Source organism: Microtus pennsylvanicus, chromosome 19 (genome assembly GCF_037038515.1).
Source record: "Microtus pennsylvanicus isolate mMicPen1 chromosome 19, mMicPen1.hap1, whole genome shotgun sequence".
Lineage (NCBI taxonomy): Eukaryota > Metazoa > Chordata > Mammalia > Rodentia > Cricetidae > Microtus > Microtus pennsylvanicus.
In genome coordinates this window covers 6042819-6061414 of record NC_134597.1, presented here as the reverse complement: position 1 = coordinate 6061414, position 18596 = coordinate 6042819, and the positions used below count along the sequence as shown (strand labels likewise).

Here is an 18596-nt window from a genome sequence, read left to right as displayed (position 1 = left end):
ATTCTGACTGACTTCTTCCACTCAGAACCTTCCAGATTTCTTCTAAGTCGCAGTATGTATCAACACATTGGTACTTTGTGGCCTAACAAATTTTTAGTGTGTATATATAGTATACATTGTTTATTCTTTGGCTCACAGACAGGTGGATTATTTGGGTATACTATTTTGAAGTTACAGACACTCGTGTCTAAGTATTTCTATATTTCTATAGGACAGATCTAGGTGTGGAACTGCTGGGTCATGTGACAGATCTTGAGAATTGCCTGATTATTTTATCTAATGGTTGTAACATTTTCCTTCCCACTAGCAGTGAGGGAGGTTTCTGACTTCTTCACATCTCCAGATGGATTTACCTTTACATAGTATCATTTTGCTAAGGATGGCAAGCTAGTGGAGGGTAACACTGTTGCCACAGCAAGCATATGAAGGCTATGCTCTTATGAGGATTTGTCTTCATTGTCAATTTAACTGCATCCTGAATCTCCAAGAGATGTGTCAATGGGTGTACCTGTGAGGGTATTTTCGAAGATATTTAACTGAGAAAGGAAGATCCACCTGAATGTGGGTTCTATTATCCATGCGATTGGCTGAAGTGCCAGCTGGGAAAAAAAGGAATACATGAAGCTAAGAACAAGCTTTCATCCCTCTCTGTGAAAGAATTTAAGGGCATAGAAGGTAATCATACTTTTTGCCAAATTATAGTACGAGTGACCTCTATTTCAGTTTCCAATAGAGACCTGTTCCGTTTTGAAAGCTGACTATGGACCCAATATGATCAGTCAGTTCATAATTGCTGCTACTGTGTCCCATCATATAATAAGAAAAGTAACTGACACATAGAAAGAAAATCTATGTTGCAATGGAAACCACAGGCTGGCTGAGATGCCAGGACTTGGGGGAAGAGCAGCATCCACCGAGGAAAGTGAAAAGAAGAGTTGAGCTGGGTCAAGGGAGAAGCTACCTGTGCTTCAGGTAGCTGACCAGAAGAGGCAGGGCTTCCTAAGCGTGTGAATACCAGATGATGCCGCCACAAAGCCCAGATGCTAAACATGACCTGTTGAGTGTGTTGATCTTGTTTTAGTACAATCTTTCCTTTCAGAATATGGATGTTATTCTGTGCCTTGGTGTATTGGAAGTAGGCGGCCTGTTTTGTTTTGTCTTTAATGTTTAAGAAGTTAAAAGATTTCCCCCAGTCTCAGAAGAGTCTCTAGACTCTGGAACAATGTTGGGACTGTTAGGATTTTGTATACTTTTTTCCCTTTTTATTTTATCTTTTTAAACTATCTTTTCCATTTTACATACCAATCCCTGTTCCCACTCCTTCCCCTCCTCCCATTCCCTCCACCTTCCCTTGCCACCACACCCCTCAGAGAGGGTGAAGCACATGGCTTTGAGGAAAGACCAAAGCCCTCTGATGGAGGTGGGTCATTTGTCTATCTGTTGCTTTCATTGGTTAATTAATAAAGAAACTGCTTGGCCCTTTTGATAGGACAGCAGCTTAGATAGGTGGAGTAGACAGAACAGAATGCTGGGAGGAAGAAGCCGAGTCAGGCAGTTGCCATGATTCTCCTCTTCGAGGTAGATGCAGGTTAAGAATCTCCCTGGTAAGACACTAGCCTGTGGTGCTACACAGATTATTAGAAATGGGTTAATCAAGATGTGAGAATTAGCCAATAAGAGGTTAGAACTAATGGGCCAAGCAGTGTTTAAAAGAATATAGTTTCTGTGTAATTATTTCAGGGCATAAGCTAGCCGGGCAGCCAGGCAGCAGGAACACGGCCCGCCGCTCCATCAACAGCTCTCCCTACTATATTTAGGCTGAGCAAGGATCCCTCCAAGAAGAATGGGTTCCAAAAGCCAGTACAAGCAATAGAGATAAATTCTGGTCCCACTGCCAGTGTTTCAGCCATACAACTGTCATCCACATTCTGAGGGACTAAGTTTGGTTTTATTCTGGTTCCTTCCCTGTCAGGTCAGAGTTGGTGAGCCCCCATTAACTCAAATAGACTGTTTTAGTGGGTGTCCCCACCATGGTCTTGACCTCTTTGCTCATATTCTTACTCCTCCCACTCATCAACTGGACTTTGGGAGCTCAGTCCAGTGCTTAGCTGTGGCTCTCTGCTTCCATCAGTTCCATCAGATGAAGTTTCTATGGTAACATTTAAGATAATCATCAATCTGACTACAGAACAAGGCCCAATCAGGCATCCTCTCCACTCTTGCTTAGCGTCTTAGCTGGGGTCATCCTTGTGGATTCCTGGGAATTTTCTAGTGCCAGGTTTCTTGCTAACCCAATAATGGCTCCCTCAATCAATATCTCTTTCCTTGCTCTTTGCCTCTGTCCTTCCCCCATCTTGACTATCCCGTTCCCTCAAATTCTCCTCCTCCCCACTTCTCTTCCCCTTCTACCCTTCTTTCTCTCCCCACCCCCATGCTCCCAATTTTCTCAGGAGATCTTTTCTATTTCTCCTTCCCAAGGATGTAGGTGGAGACTGCTTGTACGTTCCTGGTCGCCCAGACCCCCAAATTACACAGAAACTATTCATTAAAACACCATGTGGCCTATTAGCTTAAGCATCTTATTAACTAACTCCTACATCTTAAATTAACCCATTTCTTTTTTTATATATATATTTTACCACGAGGCTTGTGATTTACTGGCAAAGTTCTGGCATGTCTGTCTCCTTCTGTAGCTACATGGCATCTCCCTGACTCCACCTACTCTCTTGCTGTCTCTTCCAGCCTGACTATATTCTGCCCTGCTATAGGTCAAAGCAAATTGTATTATTAACCAATGGTTGTAAAAACATATTCACAGTATACAAAGGGGAATCCCACATCACAGGGGGATCTATATATGTTTCTCTCAGGTTCTCCGTGTTACTTAGCTTCTCTGGGATCATGGACTATAGTCTCCTTAGCTTTGCTTTACAGCTAGTATCCACTTATAAATGAGTACATACCATGCCCATCTTCCTGGATCTGGGTTTCCTCATTCTGGATGTTTTTTCTAGTTCCATCCATTTGCATGCAAATTTCAAGGTATCATTGTTTTTTACCAGTGAGTAGTAATCCATTGTGTGTGTAAATGTACCACATTTGGTCAATGGGATTCTTATGTTTTCATGTGACTAACAAATTGCTACCGGTAGAAAGAATTAAGTCAAAGGGAACTCTGGGGTGCTGTGTTCCTTCTTGGTGCTTCAGTCAGTCATTTATTGGGTACCTCTGGTGTTGAAGAACATAGCTTTGCATTCCATTCATAAACTGTAATCTTACATTTTTATTTACTTTGATTTCCTAGGAATCAAACCCAGGGCATTGCATGCTAGGTAAATGCTGTACCAGTGAGCTTCATACCCAGCCCTAATTATGTCTTTTAAAACACACTCTCTCCTGAGATTAGTTAAGGTCTCTTGGTTCAGACAACCGTAAGTTCAACCCTGGCTCTTTACCGCTGAGCCACGTCCTCGCTTCCACCAGTCTTCCTTATGGCGCTCGAGCAGGAAATTCGCCCTCAAAACAGGGATAATAATTTTACCTACAACGCTGGGCCACCGAGAAAGACGCAGTGTAAAAGGCTCTATTGGCGTGGCATCCAGCTTTATGTTAGCTGTGGATTTCTAACTTGTTTATATCATTTTCCGGTAATTTCTCTTTCTACCCGCTGAACTGCTTCTAGCAAACTTACCTATAGACATAAAAGGAGGGATGAACCCCAGCAACTGTATAAGTGTTAGGAAGCGCTATTTCACACCCCTTTCCTGTGATAGACAAGGTACTCCAGAAACTGAGATTTGGTTCTTGTGACAAAGGACAAGGGATGAAATGCTGTGTCAAAAACGAGTAAATAACACAGGCGTGGCATATAGATATGAAAAACAGGTATGAATACTCATAGCCAGCTGTTTTTCCTTACCACAGTCTTTTGCCTTTAAGCACAAATTTGGGTTCCAGAAGCAAACCTCTACAGTTCTGGCATTGACCTCATGAAATCCCGTCTGTTCGAGACGCCAAACTCTAAAGGAAGTAGCACGTCCTCCTAACAGTACAAGGAGGGAAGTGTGGGGCGGTCTCTGCCTTGGCCACCTGTAGACAGGTCATTGTGACGCCAATGCTACAGACACGTGGAACACCTGCCAGACAGCAGGGGCGGGGTTATCTCCGACAGCAAGTTCAAACGGGAAACCCTAGGGATGAGGGTCACGCAAGACCCTAAGGAGTAGAGAGACGGACACCGGCTCCTCTCATCCCTGATTCGCCCCAAACAAGGTGAGACCCCCATCCTCTCCCCACCCGGATGCCGGGGGTCGTGGCAAGAGCGGTCACCCATCGCTGTCCCCGAGGGAGGGAGGCTGCGGGTGCTGGCGCGGTGCGGTAGCGGGGTGGGGGTGCCCGCTCGGGCCGCGGTGCTGCGCTGCGGCGTGCACGGGCTCGGCGCTGCTATTCCGGCTGGCGGCGGCCGCTGCAGGAAGGACCGCTTCCTGCGCTCCCCGCCCCTTCCCTTGCCAGAGCTGACGCTGACGTCGGCGCAGGGAGCTGGAGGGACGCTCGGATCTCCGCCGGGAGGCTCCTAGGGGCCGAGGCTCCGAGGTACCTGCCCTCCGGGACCGGGGCGGGGGCGAGCCGGGCGGGCTGCATGCTGCAGCGGGAGACGCCCGGCAGCCAGGGCGATTGGGAATGCCAAGCCAAGGCTGCCTCCGCTGCCCTTTGCGGGTGGCGGGTAACAGGCGGGTCACCTCGTCCGCCCCGGATTCGGGTGCGGGAGGAGCATCATCCCCCTTCCCTCCCGCGGGTCCTCCCTCGGGCCTGGATCCGTGGAAGATGCGCGCGCTCTGGGAGCGTGCGTCAGTCCCCGGGAAGCGGGAGGGAAGCCCCGAGAGCACCTGCTCCCACACCCAAGCCGCATACCCACAAGTCCCGGGCCTCCCTTTCCCAGGCGTGAGGGCCTACCCCCACCCCATCCAGGTCCCCTCTGGACAGGGACTTGTGTCTAGGGTTGACTTGTTGCCTAGTTCACCTGCAGCTGTATCTGACGTTTGTTTTTGCTGCTCCTCCATTGCTGATCTTTGGCAGGGATGGCCAAGAGCCGATGGGTACTTTTTTTTTTTAAATAATGACTGGTATCAGGAGGCCTGTGGTTGGCACCTGCGGGCTAGGAAGAGTCACTGAGCATGCCACGTTCTTGTAATCCCTGGCGCGCGGGTTTCTTTGGGTGTTGCGCTGCTGACTCCGCCTTTCCTGCCCCGAGGTTAAAGCAGCTCCTGTTTCCTCTGAAAGTATATCCTGTTATGCCATTCTTTCTCCCAAGCAGCTCGCGTTATCCTCCCCACTATCTTTTGACTTGGAGAGTCCCAAAGCCCCTCAATTTCTCTTTAGGGACCTTTAATGCCCCATGTCCAAATGTTGGCCAATGGTATTACCTGCCCCTTTGTGGGGGAGAAATTAATGTTTAAAAAGAACATTAGGATGATATTTCCCCCTTTTTAGGTAGCATTGAAAATCACGTAAGAAAGGGATTGTCCATCAACCTGGGGGGGAAGCCTTTGATGCCTAAGATCTGGTAACTAAAAATTACGTGAACCTGGAGAAGACATCTCACCAGCTTGTTTGAAAATGGTGATGAAGGAAGGAAGACACTCAAGATATTTGTTGACCATTGTGGTCCTATAAACGATAACTTTCTGAAAACATCACCATTTATTTCAGCACTGTCTCTCGAACTGACTCCCATGGTCCTCTAGTTTAAATCTGACACCTCTACAGCTCTGAAGTTAGGGAGTAAAGTAGGACATGATTATTAAATCCACGCTCCAACACATGCGCGCACGCTCGCGCGCGCGCAGCGCGCACACACACACAAACACACACTGTTTATTGTTTTGTATATTTGCCTGTGCATGATGTATGAGCACGCTTAGCATGCCGTGTCCCACATGTGAAGGTCAGAGAGTAATTTTCTGGTTGTGGTTGTCTTCTTCCACATTTGCATAGGTTCTTGGGCTTAAATTCAGGTTGCCAACTTTATACCACAGGTCCTTTTACCTACTGACGATGTCACTGCTCACCCCCAGCTGCTTTTCTTTTCTTTTTAGATTTCAGTTTTTATTTTTATAACATCTTTGTAGAGAATACTATGGGTCAAAATAAGTTTATGATTCCTAGTCTCTCAAACATGCGATTGGTACATGAGTTTTGATTGCATTTTGTAATAGTTTATAATAGCATTTCTTATCACTTAGGAAAGTGGTTGCAATGTTATTAAAAAACGAATCTTGAGAAAGCATAGCCGTAGGCTAGAATTCTGCTACTTGCAATAAGTAGAGAAAACTGAGATTAGATAGCGGACCCTTGTTCAGCCAATGAAGCTAAAGACACCAGTTGGTAATTGCTTGTGATTTTATACTCTTTCCTCTGTCTGGTCGACCTGAATACCTCTCTAACTGCCGTGTCTGAGCATCCTTATTTCTGTATCTAAACATATGAAAAGTACATTAAATTTGGTTCCCCAGTAGAAAACCTTCAAAATGACTATTTTTCAATTCATCTAATGACACAAGTCCATTTTTTTCCCCAGGTAGAAACAGTTTTATTAGTGGAAGGGGAGTGTCTTAGGGTTTCTATTGCTATGAAGAGACACCATGACCAAGGCAACTCTTTTTTGTTTGTTTTTGTTTTGGGGGGGGTTGTTTGTTTGTTTGTGGGTTTTTTTTTTTTTTTGGTTTTTCAAGACAGGGTTTCTCTGTGGCTTTGGAGCCTGTCCTGGAACTAGCTCTTTTAGACCAGACTGGCCTCGAACTCACAGAGATCCACCTGCCTCTGCCTCCTGAGTGCTGGGATTAAAGGCGTGCACCACCATGGCCCAGCTGACCAAGGCAACTCTTATAAGTAAAATATTTAATTGAGGGACTTGCTGACAGCTTCAGAGGTTCTGTCCATTGTCATGGTGGTGGGGAACATGGCGGCGTGCAGGCAGACGTGGTGCTGGAAGAGTAATTGAGAGGTCTACATCTTGCAGGCAACAGGAAGGAGACTGTGACACTGGGCAGTATCCTGAGCATAGGAAACCTCAAAGCCTGCCCCCACAGTGACACACTTCCTCCAGTAAGGCCATGTCCATTCCAACAAAGTCATACCTCCATACAGTGCCACTCTCTATAAAATTATGTGTGTGTGGGGGGGAGGCAATTACATTCAAACTACCACAGGGAGTGTGACAACTGGGACAAGAGTTAGCAGACAAAATGAGAGTCGAGCACAAGCTCTAGAGTTAGAGGAACCTGCAGGAGAAGACAGGGACACTGATGGGTCACCTGGATCAGGACGCATACTTCCTCTTTCCTGGGTGATCCTGACAGCTGGAGGCCTAAAGCTAGGTGGTAACAATAAGCCTGGCCAACGGTCACTAGTGTCTCACTATTATCAGCTACAAGAGATGTGTGGTCAAAGGAGTAGAGTGGATTACAGTTGATGAGCCTTATTACCCCCCCACACCCATCCAGATGCCTCATAGAGCCTCACCTTCCAGGACGGATAGAAGTAAAGCCTTTTCCTTTTTCTTGGTTTCCAATTATGTTTTATCCTACCATCATTTCTAGTGCCAAGGAAGACTGCAGAGAACATACAAGCTTTAAGTTTCAGTTTGAGCAGGATTGGCGCCTGTCCAAAAATATCTTCCCAAGGTTCATGTGCTAAAAGGCTTGGCCACCAATATAGTGTCGAAGGCTTAGCCACCAATGTAGTGTTCAAAGATGGGGTTTGGGGAACTGATGGGATTCTGAGAGCTCTAACCTAATCTATGGATTAGTTTGTTAATGGATTCATAATAATGTCAGTAGTGGAAGGTGGGATCTAATTGGAAGAAGTGGTCCAATAGAGGCATCCCTTTCAAGATTATGTCTTATCAGGTCTTGCCTCTTTTCCGTTCCCTCATTCTCTGCCTCCTGAATATCATGACGTGAGAAATTCTGCTCTGCTCTGCCTTTTAGCCTCTAGGTTGACTTTCTTTAATATAAAATTTGTATACCTTGAGAAATTTATACAATGTATTTCCCCCTGCTTGACTTCTCCTCCAGCTTCCCCAGGTCTGCCTCCCACACCTTGGCATTGGCATCCTCTGAGTTTTTAAAATTACTGTGAGATATATATATATATATGTGTGTGTGTGTGTGTGTGTGTGTGTGTGTGTGTGTGTGTGTATATATGTATATATGTGTGTGTGCATGCATACATATATAAAAAACACAATTACTGAATCTGTTGGGTGTTACTTGTCTGTATATGTTTTATGGTTGGCCACTTGGTTTTGGATAGCCAATGAGGGGAGTGGAGAAGATTTAAGTTTTCCTCTCTCGCTAGTCATTCATTACCCATAATTTTCCATCTAGGGGTGGGGCCTTGTGAGATTTTCCCTGTCCACATTGGCTTGTCTTTTGATGTTGTCATTGTCTGGCGTTTGTTTAGACTTCAGTAATATTGTTGAGAGTTCATGGATATAATTTATAAATATATAAAAGCCCTAATTTTGCAGCAGACATCCTGGCCCTCTGGTTCTTAAAATCTTTCCACCTCAGGCTGGAGAGATGACTCAGTAGTTAAAAAAAGTACAGACTGCTCTTCCCGAGAACCAGGATTCAATTCCCAGTGCCCACATGGCAGCTCAAGACTGTGTAACCCCAGTTCCTCACACAGAGACGTACACGCAGGCAAAACACCAATGCACATAAAATAAAAATAAATTAAAAAAATCTTTCCACCTTATCTTCCATGGTGTTTTCTGAGCCTTTGGTGTGGGAGCTTCTGTTGTAAATGTGTTATTTGGGCCTGGGCATCCCACAGTAAATTGCTCTCAGAGTTCTGATCAGTTATGGCTTTCTGCAATTCTATCTATTGCAGAAAGAAGCTGCCTTGATGAGGTGCAAGAGCTGAACCTATCTGTAGATATATGGATATAATTTAGGATGTGATTGGCTAATTACACTGGCTTAGAAAAGTAGTAGTAGTGGGTTCTCCTCTAGGTTCCAAGACCATGGAATGGGAGAGAATATTTTCTAGCTATATGTCTGTTAGAGGATTAATATCCAGGATATATAATGAACTCAAGATAAAGCGCCAAGAAAGTAACCTAATTGGCATCTATTTCTCAAAGGAAGAAAGAAAAATGTCTAAGAAATATCTCAAAAAATAGACAACATTCTTAAGGACACACAAATTTGAAAGGCTCATCAACTGTAATGTACTTGAGATTCCTTCTTGCCCCATCAGAATAGCTAAGATCAAGAAAACAATTGACAATGAATACCGACTAGTGTGGGGGGGAAAGGAAGACCCTATTTCCCTGTTGGTGGATTGCAAACTGACGCAGGCACTCCAGAAATCAGCATGAAGAATTCTCAGAACTCAGAAGTATATCTGCTATATGGCCCTCGGCATATCCCACTTCACAGAGATTGGGTCATCCGTGTTCATTGCTGCTCTAGTCACAATAGCTAGGAAATGGAAACAACCTAAATGTCCTTCTGATGAAGGATAATGAAAACGTGGACTTACGTTGGATTTTAGTGAGCTGTAAGTGAATATAAAATCATGAAATTTCAGGTAAATGGGTGTAACTAGGAAATTTTTATACTGAATATTCTTTCAGACCCAGAAAGATAAAGGCATGTTCACCCTTATTTGTGGTCCTTGCTCCAGATCCTTACTTTAGAGTATATAACGTGAAGTAGCCACAGAAACTAAAAAGAAGTAGGCTAGCCTATGAGTTGAAAAGATTAAATATACTAAGCAGTATAAACCCAGAATTAATTTCAATTATGTGCTGGGTGATTGCAAAGGCATTGGGAGTATCAGTCCAAAGTAGAAGCTTGCTGTTGAAAAGGCATTAGAAATTGAGAACCTTGCAGTAGTCACTTTTAGAATATAATTATCCCCAAAGACGTGAAATTTAAAAGAGTAAAAGCCAAGGCAAGGGAGTACTGTGGAGTGGCAAAGCAACGACGTTTCGTGAGGGGCTATTGACTACACAAATACCTGTTCTTCTGAGCGTCTCAATCGAAGAGCAGGAAGGCTCTCTAGTTCTGGTGGGGAGGGTGTTAGGAGGAGTCTCTAAAGCAGGCTGGTCACATACACGTTAAGAATTCAGGTTTGGTATCTTCACTGTTGGTCCCTTTACGTCTCTGTTCCCAAGATATGTCGTGCTCAATAGTGCTGGAAACTATTTGGCATCTGGACTCTGTTATTTAGAAGAAACCCAGGCTTCTTGGTGATGTTCCCTGGGTGGGCATCCTGAGGCAGAGAGCAAACTGCCAGTTTTGACCAGCAGTGCCCCCTTTTCTTTATTGATTGAAATGAGTCCCTCATCGTTTGAAAGTATTGTTTGGCCCATTGCACTGTTGTGGCCACAGGTCAACAGAAACAGAGCCAGTGGTTATCTAATAATATTTTTAAGCCTCATTAGCCAACCTCATTTCGACCTAGACTGGTGTGAAGTGGTTAAAAACGGAGCAGAAATCCAAAACTGATTTGAGTTTTCCAGTTATGGGCCAATGGGGAAGTTATTTTGTAAGCTTTTCTTTTAATTTCTTTTCTTTGCTTGCAATTGGGAGTGGATGGCTTCCCCCTTGCTCGTGTCCTGCAGATGAAGTCATTGTATGGATGCTTCTCACCTGTAAGTGTCCATTAGTGACAGCTTACAGTCATAGGTTTGTCCAGCACTTACTGGTGCTGGGCTTGGTGCTAGGGAGCCAAAGATGATGTTTAGGGCTCCTGCCACGGGGAGATACAAAGGGAACTAACTTGTGCAGGAGAATAATGAAGCGTGGTGGCATTTCCAGCCTGAGACAACTAATCCCTAAGTGGGAGCCAGGAACGGGGAGATCCCTGAAGAAATGCAGAGGAAGGCTTGTGTTGGGTTATGGAGGCTTCCCTGGAGATGCGTCACTTGAGGAGATTCCAAACCCAAGGAAGGGAGAACTTTCCAGGGGGCAGAGTATATACTCTAGGAAGTGCTAGCTGTCTGAAATGTCCAGGAGGACAGTTCTTTGTGACACAGTGCACTAGAGGGAAGCCGTTTGGTGGTGTCACATGGCTTTAATCCCAACACTCGGGAGGCAGAGTCAGGCAGATCTCTGTGAGTTCGCGGCCAGCCTGGTCTACAAGAGCTAGTTCCAGGACAGGTGCCAAAGTTACACAGAGAAAACCCTGTCTCAAAAACAAAAAACAAAACAACAACAAAAAAAAAAAACCTGAGGGAAAAAGTCCTGTGTTTTTGCCAAGAATTTCAGAGTTTCTCTAATGGCAAGAAATAGTGATGAAAGTATTTTGAGTTGCAGAACAAGCAGCTTGATTAGATTTTCATCATACGATAATTGTGTAAAATGTGGTGTGAAGGATGGAGTGGAGAGATGCAGGCTTCAGATGGCCTAGGCAAGCCTGTTTGTGTAACAGACAGGGGAAGGTGTGCTGTAGGAGAAATAACAGAAAGAACAGGGAGGCTAACATGAGAGGCATGGCAACTTCTCCAATTAGGCCACCTGGTGGAGTTAGGACTGGCACCAAGCGTAGAGACTATGTAGAAATGGAAAGAGGGAAGATTGGGTTTGAGATGGACTGAATTTAAAGTCTATGGAGCGTTCCTGTGAGGTCTCAGAGAGGAAGGGTGTAGCTCAGTAGTAAAGAGCTCACTGTGGAGGGGGGCAGCCAGGGGATGGGAGAACGGAATGGTGAAAAGTGTTGAACTCATACTCTGGAGAGGTGTTTAATTTTGGAAGTCATGGGAATGTAGCTGGTGACTGGAGTGTGGAAATACATGAAATCACCTAGATAGAGCTAAGTGTGTCCTAAGACAACTAAGGCAGAGCTTGGCATATGGCTAGTGTGATGCTTGAGATGTGGGCACGGAGGAGGAGGAACTCTCAGGACGGTTTAGTGCGTAAAGTGTTTTCCAGAGAATCCTCCAGAGAAAGAAGAGGTTGTTACCTTGTGCTAGGAAGAACTTGAATGCCAGCAGAAAGGTGAGAGCAAGGGAGTGGACTGACTTGAAATAGAAGGGCTAATAGGAGGCCGAAGGTCACAGGGGCCTGGGGGCTGACTGTCTCTCTTAGTGGGACGACAGAGAGCCACACTGGCCATAGTGCTGGGTAGCTGTAAAGAAGTGGGCGATGCACACGGATAGCAGACGCTGACAGGTGTCCAGGGCAAGCCCAAGGCCATGGTTTCCAGTGCTCAGTACAATGTGTACTGCCCCTCGCCACCTGGGGAGCTTTCTGCCACCTGCTGCTTCGCGAGGTCAGGAGTCTTCTCATCCCAGGCTCTGGCATTGCCCTGCCCCTGAGCAGCATCACAGTGAAGCGTATGTGTTGGCGCCAGGCTAGCCCTCCCTTCTATTTCTTGCTTCTCTCTGTCCTACTGACCTGGAGGTTTCATGCAGTTTCCTTGTTATTGTAACTGGGCCAGCCCTATCAGGTATATACACACTGACCTGTCCTTCCAGATTCCCATCAAAGCAAGCAGCCTGCCGTGTGAGCTCTGGGCTTTGGAACTACTTAATCTCATAAGCACATTCGCTGAGAAAGAAGAAAAATCTGGAGCAGGTATCACGTACAGGTTCTCAGATGACATCAGCTAGGTGTCCAAGTCAATAGGCATACCCCAAAATATCACTTTCTCTTGCTTTGCTTCTGACTCCTAAGATCTTCGTTCCTTGCTCACAAGCAACTCCAAACTCAAACAAGATTTAGTTGCCACTGTTTAACCAAGGAAAGTCCTGGAATGTGTGCCGTTTCCAGAGAAAGGAACTGTGGTGTCTTGTTTACCGGGGCCTTGCACAGCACTGACATTTTATAAACCACATCCTGGTGTGTGTTTACTTCAGCTGTCTTCGTCTAATGAAAGAGATGTACTCTGCCCTGGGAAATTTCCTTCAGCCACGAGCGTCAGCTCCCTTAGCCGTGAAAACAAGGCTGGACTAAATCATCCGTACATTCTCTGTAGTTCTCAGCTACGAGAGCCTCGTCACAGAGGCATCCTAGTCTCTTTAGGAGGCCTCAAGTAATAAACTGAATTTTAAAGAAAAGCCTAGCCTCTGTCACCATCACCTGGTGGCTAGCATTAATCCAATGTGACATTTCATATCATTGTGGACTCTGTGGTCACAGTCTTGTTTTTTCCTCTGTGTTAACCATTCTGTATGTGTACGACTATATCTGCATGTATTTCACCTGTAAATCTGTATCTATTTTATATCTGTATTTGTAAGTATATAAAGAGATAGATAGGTAGGTAGGTAGAGAGATATAAAAATAGAAAGCGATTATTCTCATATTTTTTTAAAACATAGTACCAGAGATTGAACTTACGGCCTCTCATTTGCTGAACAAGTTCTTTACCACAACACATCTCGTAGCCCATTTGGTAGCTTTTATTTGGAAATACGGTCTCACTCTGTAATCCAGACAGGCCTTGAACTTCCCATCTTCCTGTTTTGTTTCCATGTGTGTTCTATTACTCTGACAAATCTTGCGTGAATCCACAAGTGCCTTATGTAGGCCGGACCAAACTGAAAACTCTAGGGAAATGTATTGGATGACAATTTTATAGGTTAAGTTACTTTAACATATATGAATATGTTTTTTTAAATGTTTTTGACCAAGTAAAATCACCAACTCTAGGAAGGAAATGGATTCAAAGTGTCATGTATTTAACGGAGAACAATGGTTACTTATGCTCTTTGCTGATTTGCTAATGCCTTAGACCAAGGCTGTCCAACAAAAATACACTGATAGCCATATATATAGATAGGATTTGAAACAGTGTAGTTGCTCTAAAGTGTTCTGAGTTTAAAACACTAAAAAAAAGAGGAGATGAAATTAACTTAATTTATATTATTCAATACATAAAATTATTTTAGTATGTAATACAAAGCTATATAACATACATAGACTATAATTAAATATAAAATATATGTAATTTTTAAATGTGTATTGTATATTTCATTTAATATTTATGTTTTATTATATAAAGGTAATATAAAATAAAATTTTATAGAATTTAAATATATATGGATATATAAGCGCAATACAAATGATTTGTATAAATAAGATGGAGATTTATTAATGAGATATTTTGCTTTGTTTTACTTTGCTTCTTACATCTTTGAAACTATATGAGTTTTACACAAACGGTATATCTGAATTCCAATTAGCTGTATTTCCAATGTCTAATTCCACATGTGGCCAGTGGTACTGAATAGTCTTGCATGAGATTAATTTATCATAGATTATTCTTTAAAGCAATATCTACAATGGCATCCCCAGTGTCATTCTCGAGTCTCAATTGAAATGAAATTTCAGAACGACGTTTAGTTCGGTCATTTAATAATGCCCTGTGCTGATATTTGGAGGGGGTTATTTCTTTATAGCTGTTTCTTCCAACATTTGTCTGTCGTGGTAGAGTGTTCTTCATCTGTCACCTTCACAGTTCACCTTTTCAGGTTAATGGTTTGAAGAAAAGCACCACCATAAATATAGATTAAAATCTGTATGCTGCACTCAAATTAGCATTTGGAAGTCATATAAACAGATACAATCAAAGGTGATATAATTTACACAGCAAATCCTCTCCTCTGTCTCTCTCATTTTCTCTTCATCGGCAAAGGCCAACTATTTGCTCTGTTACTGTTTCAAGTGTCCCAGTTGACAAATGCACATTTTTTATATGATTCGCACTTGCAGATTTCCTTCACATTTATTATCTTCGATTGTCAGTCTCCTGGTATGTCTGCTACATTTTTCTGTAGTAGAAAATTTACCTAGGATTGTCCTTTGAAAGCAGGGCTATAGCAACAGAAGAGGAGTGAGACCCTAGATAGACCACACCCCTTGTGAGCAGTTTGAATTTTCTACTTTATTTTTACCCTTTTCCCAGTATTCCTCCGTGAGAATCTGATTTTGGACCTCAATTTAGACAAGTTATCTCCAGTTTTGGTACCCAATTTCCACATCTCAAAACAGAAGATGTTGCGTTTATTATCTCTATGTAGGCTTTCTCTTTGTTATCAATATTTCTGAAATTAAAATGGACTGTATAGTTTTTGTGAGAGAGGACATTCTTGTGTCAGCTAGCCTAGTACTTTTTACTGATGTGTGAGGAGACTTAGAGACCTGGAGAGGCACAAGGTTTTGGTGTGGTCGTGGATGTGTCGGATCTTACTGATATTCGGGAGCATTTTAGAAAATCGTTAAAATATATTTATTTGGGAAAGTTGATTTGAATGGTTTTGTGGAATCATTCCTGTTAATTATGCCCTGTGCACTGGCTGGTTTTGTGTGTCAACTTGACACAATTGTCCTCAGAGAGGAAGGAGCCTCAGTTGAGGAAATGCCTCCATGCAATCCAGCTGTGAGGTGGTTTCTTAATTAGGAACCAGAGGTGGAGGGCCCAGCCCATGATGATTGGTGGCATCCCTGGACTGGTGGTCCTGGGTTTTATAAGAAAGCAAGCTAAGCAAGCCAGGGAAAGCAAGCCAGTAGGCAGCACCCCATCTATGGCCTCTGCTTTAGTTCCTGCTTCCAGGTACCAGCTCTGCTTGAGTTCCTGTTCTGACTTCTTCCAATGATGGTCTATAATTGAGAAGTGTAAGCCAAATAAACCCGCAGTTTGCTCTTTGATCATGGTGTTTCATCGCATCAATAGAAACCCTAACTAAGACACCCTGTATGTCAATGTCCGCATTATTCTAATACGTGAATAAAATGATCATTTGAAAATATACTAAGACCCTCAAATCATTAACATGAAATGAAACTCTGGCAGTGACTTGCATCCACAAAGTTTAATAAAAACTCAGCCCTCTCTTAGCTGCTTTGAATAAGGTCAGAATTCTGTTTTCCTCGTGTAAGAATTTTCTGAATCACAAAATTAAGGTATGATCCTGCCCCGCATTTACTTGTGAATTTATGAAATGTCAGAACAATTTTCAGGGGACATAAACCTAGACATAGAATCTGCTGCATGTTCAAGTAATCATATATAAAAATCTAGAGAGAAGCCCTGTGATATTGTAGAGAGAAAAACACCCACTAAAATCTAGTCAGAACCACTGTCATTTGTTTAGCCTGTGGAAGGTTAATTGAGCCTCCTACGCTCTGTGACACTCTCCCTTCTCAACCACATGAAGACACAATCTGATGAGCCAAGATTTTAAAATAATAAATGCAATTAGCTGTGCCTGGAGAAACTGTTTCTTTTTTCAGTGTTCTTAATGAAACTAGTTTAATAATTATACTCAAAACATACTCCTAGTCATAAGAAATTTTAAAATTCATTATTGACATATGGGAAAGCGACCAGAGATAAACATCTAGAATAAAAGAATTGAAAGCATGCTCTGCCGAAAGAACTGCAGACACTCAGCTAAGTGTTACCTGGACAGCTAGGCTGCCTGATGCTTTTCTAATGCTTGTCATGAGACAAGCCCCAGAGCCGGCGTTACACACCCAGAGCCGGCGTTGCACACCCAGAGCTGCCGTTGCACACCCAGAGCCGCCATTGCACCCAGAGCTGGCATTGCACACCCAGAGCCGCCGTTGCACACCCAGAGCCGCCGTTGCACACCCAGAGCTGGCGTTGCACACCCAGAGCTGGCATTGCACACCCAGAGCCGGCGTTGCACACCCAGAGCCGGCGTTGCACCCCCCAGAGCCGGCGTTGCACCCAGAGCCGGCGTTGCACACCCAGGCTGCTTCAGTTTCTCTGGCTCATAGGTCTGCACTCTATATGTCTGTTGTGACTGGCATTCAACCTGAAGTTACACGCCAGAGAAGTAGGTGGAAAGACCTATTCCAGTTTATTTGGAAGCAACCAGTGGTCAACTAACTGAAGACAAGTAAGGTACAGCTGAGATTTATAAAATAATTGCTAACGTGTAGGTTTCGGCATATGAAAGTAACTCATTTTAAAAATTGGTCATTTTTAGAGGAATTAAGCTATTAAATAATATAGAAATGGTGCAAGGAGATGACATTAATTATTAACTAGTCAGAAGTTTAACCTTTGTGACAGATGCTCAAGCAAACTTTCTCACTAGCAAAGGCAGCAGCTTTTAAAGGATACTCACTAAATGGGAAAGAAATACCTGAGTGTCCACCCTCTGGTGTCTGGGGATAAATTTAAGTGATGAGAGGGCCCGAGTGTCTTCAGTGATGGGCCCTGCATCTCCCCGTGCATGTGTTTGTGTGGTGAAGATGCATAGCTCTGAATGGCTGGTCCCACCCACCGCTGCTCTTCCCCCCCCACCCATATCTACTCACACCATATCCCTGGCCATAACCACTGATTCTTAGAGACTTGACCCAGAAGCCACATAGGAAACCATCGCTGCTCCTTCTCTTCAATGTTGCTTTAGCACTTGCTCTTGCTTGCCATGCGTTTTCTATCACAGATCACGCCGGCAATTCCCTAACACAGCTCTCCTGTGCAGTTACATGCATGTGGTCACAGATACCTGTGATACATACTGATGTGCAGTTTTTATTAAGTTTAATTGTAAAGAATGGTTCTGTATTTCATCAGATCCAAGAAGTCACTGCCATAAAGCCTACTGTTTATGTTCCTTGAAATAAAAGTGACTGCCAAATATTGTGACACATATCTGGTTTCAGAGATGAAGTATGGACAGATTTGCACCCTAGATTTGATGCTCTGTGGTCCACCAATGCTGGCGTTAGGGAGGAATGGTCTTGTCGAGGGGTTCTTCCAGCAGGCTACCTCATTCCTGCATGATGGCCCACTTATCAAAGAGACTTGAATATATATATACACAACAAAACTGAAAAACTCTCAGATAGTGACTTTTTTTCTAAAATAGAGAAATTTTGAATAAATGATAGAGGAAAATTGAAAATTTTAATATGCAATTAAAGGCAACTCTACCATAAGCTCAGTATAGACCCAAGGAAACAGTATCTGTATTCATGTTCTTCATCTACCAAAAGAACTTTCCATTGACTGGGAGAGAAAATTCTACCACCAAAACCGAAAGGGGAATCATAAACATGAAGGTTTCTACAGGAAACATGACACACTTGAAAAATTCACGAGGAAGCTAGTTGGCTATTAAAACATTCTCGTAGGTTGACAGCATCAGAGTGGCGGAATGATTATCAGTCTTCCCTTATTTCACGAGTATTGGCTCAAGAACCTTAGATTCTTTTCGTAAGTTTTATGTAATCAAAGGTGCTACCAGCTAACTTCACTGGTGTGAGGACTCATGGGAAAGTGTTTGAGGCCAGAACAAGTGTTCATTACAGCTGAAGCCAGCCTGCTTGGAATGAAAATACCTTCCTCTTACCATGTTGTCAAGAAGAATCCAGTATCATGTCAGCAAGGATAGACTGACTACGTCAGTATGTAGCAACAAGTCAGATTCTACCTCAGCATTCTGTGGACCTCAGATTATTGTAGGGAGAAAACCAAGACTTTTGTTTATGTCCATGGCCATTTTAAAAGGGATGCTTAAAAGACAAGTGTGCAAGTAGTTAATACCTTTTATTTATTTGTATTGAGATATCGAATTGAGAGCACAGTACAGGAAGCATATC

At 43.5% G+C, this 18596-nt stretch overlaps 1 protein-coding gene across 10 annotated transcripts in view; it reads left to right on the top strand.

Annotated features, from left to right (window-relative positions):
• The first annotated feature begins 4007 nt into the window (after window positions 1-4007).
• The window catches only part of Ica1 (islet cell autoantigen 1), a 138081-nt gene continuing 123492 nt past the window's right edge, over window positions 4008-18596 (top strand). For 3 of the 10 annotated variants that reach the window (XM_075953399.1, XM_075953401.1, XM_075953397.1), the window contains exon 1: window positions 4485-4593. The gene's annotated coding sequence lies outside the window, so the exon portion shown is untranslated. Of the gene's footprint in view, window positions 4273-4387; window positions 4594-18596 lie in introns of those variants that run through there. The other 7 variants (XM_075953400.1, XM_075953398.1, XM_075953402.1 and 4 more) reach the window with 6 other exon arrangements.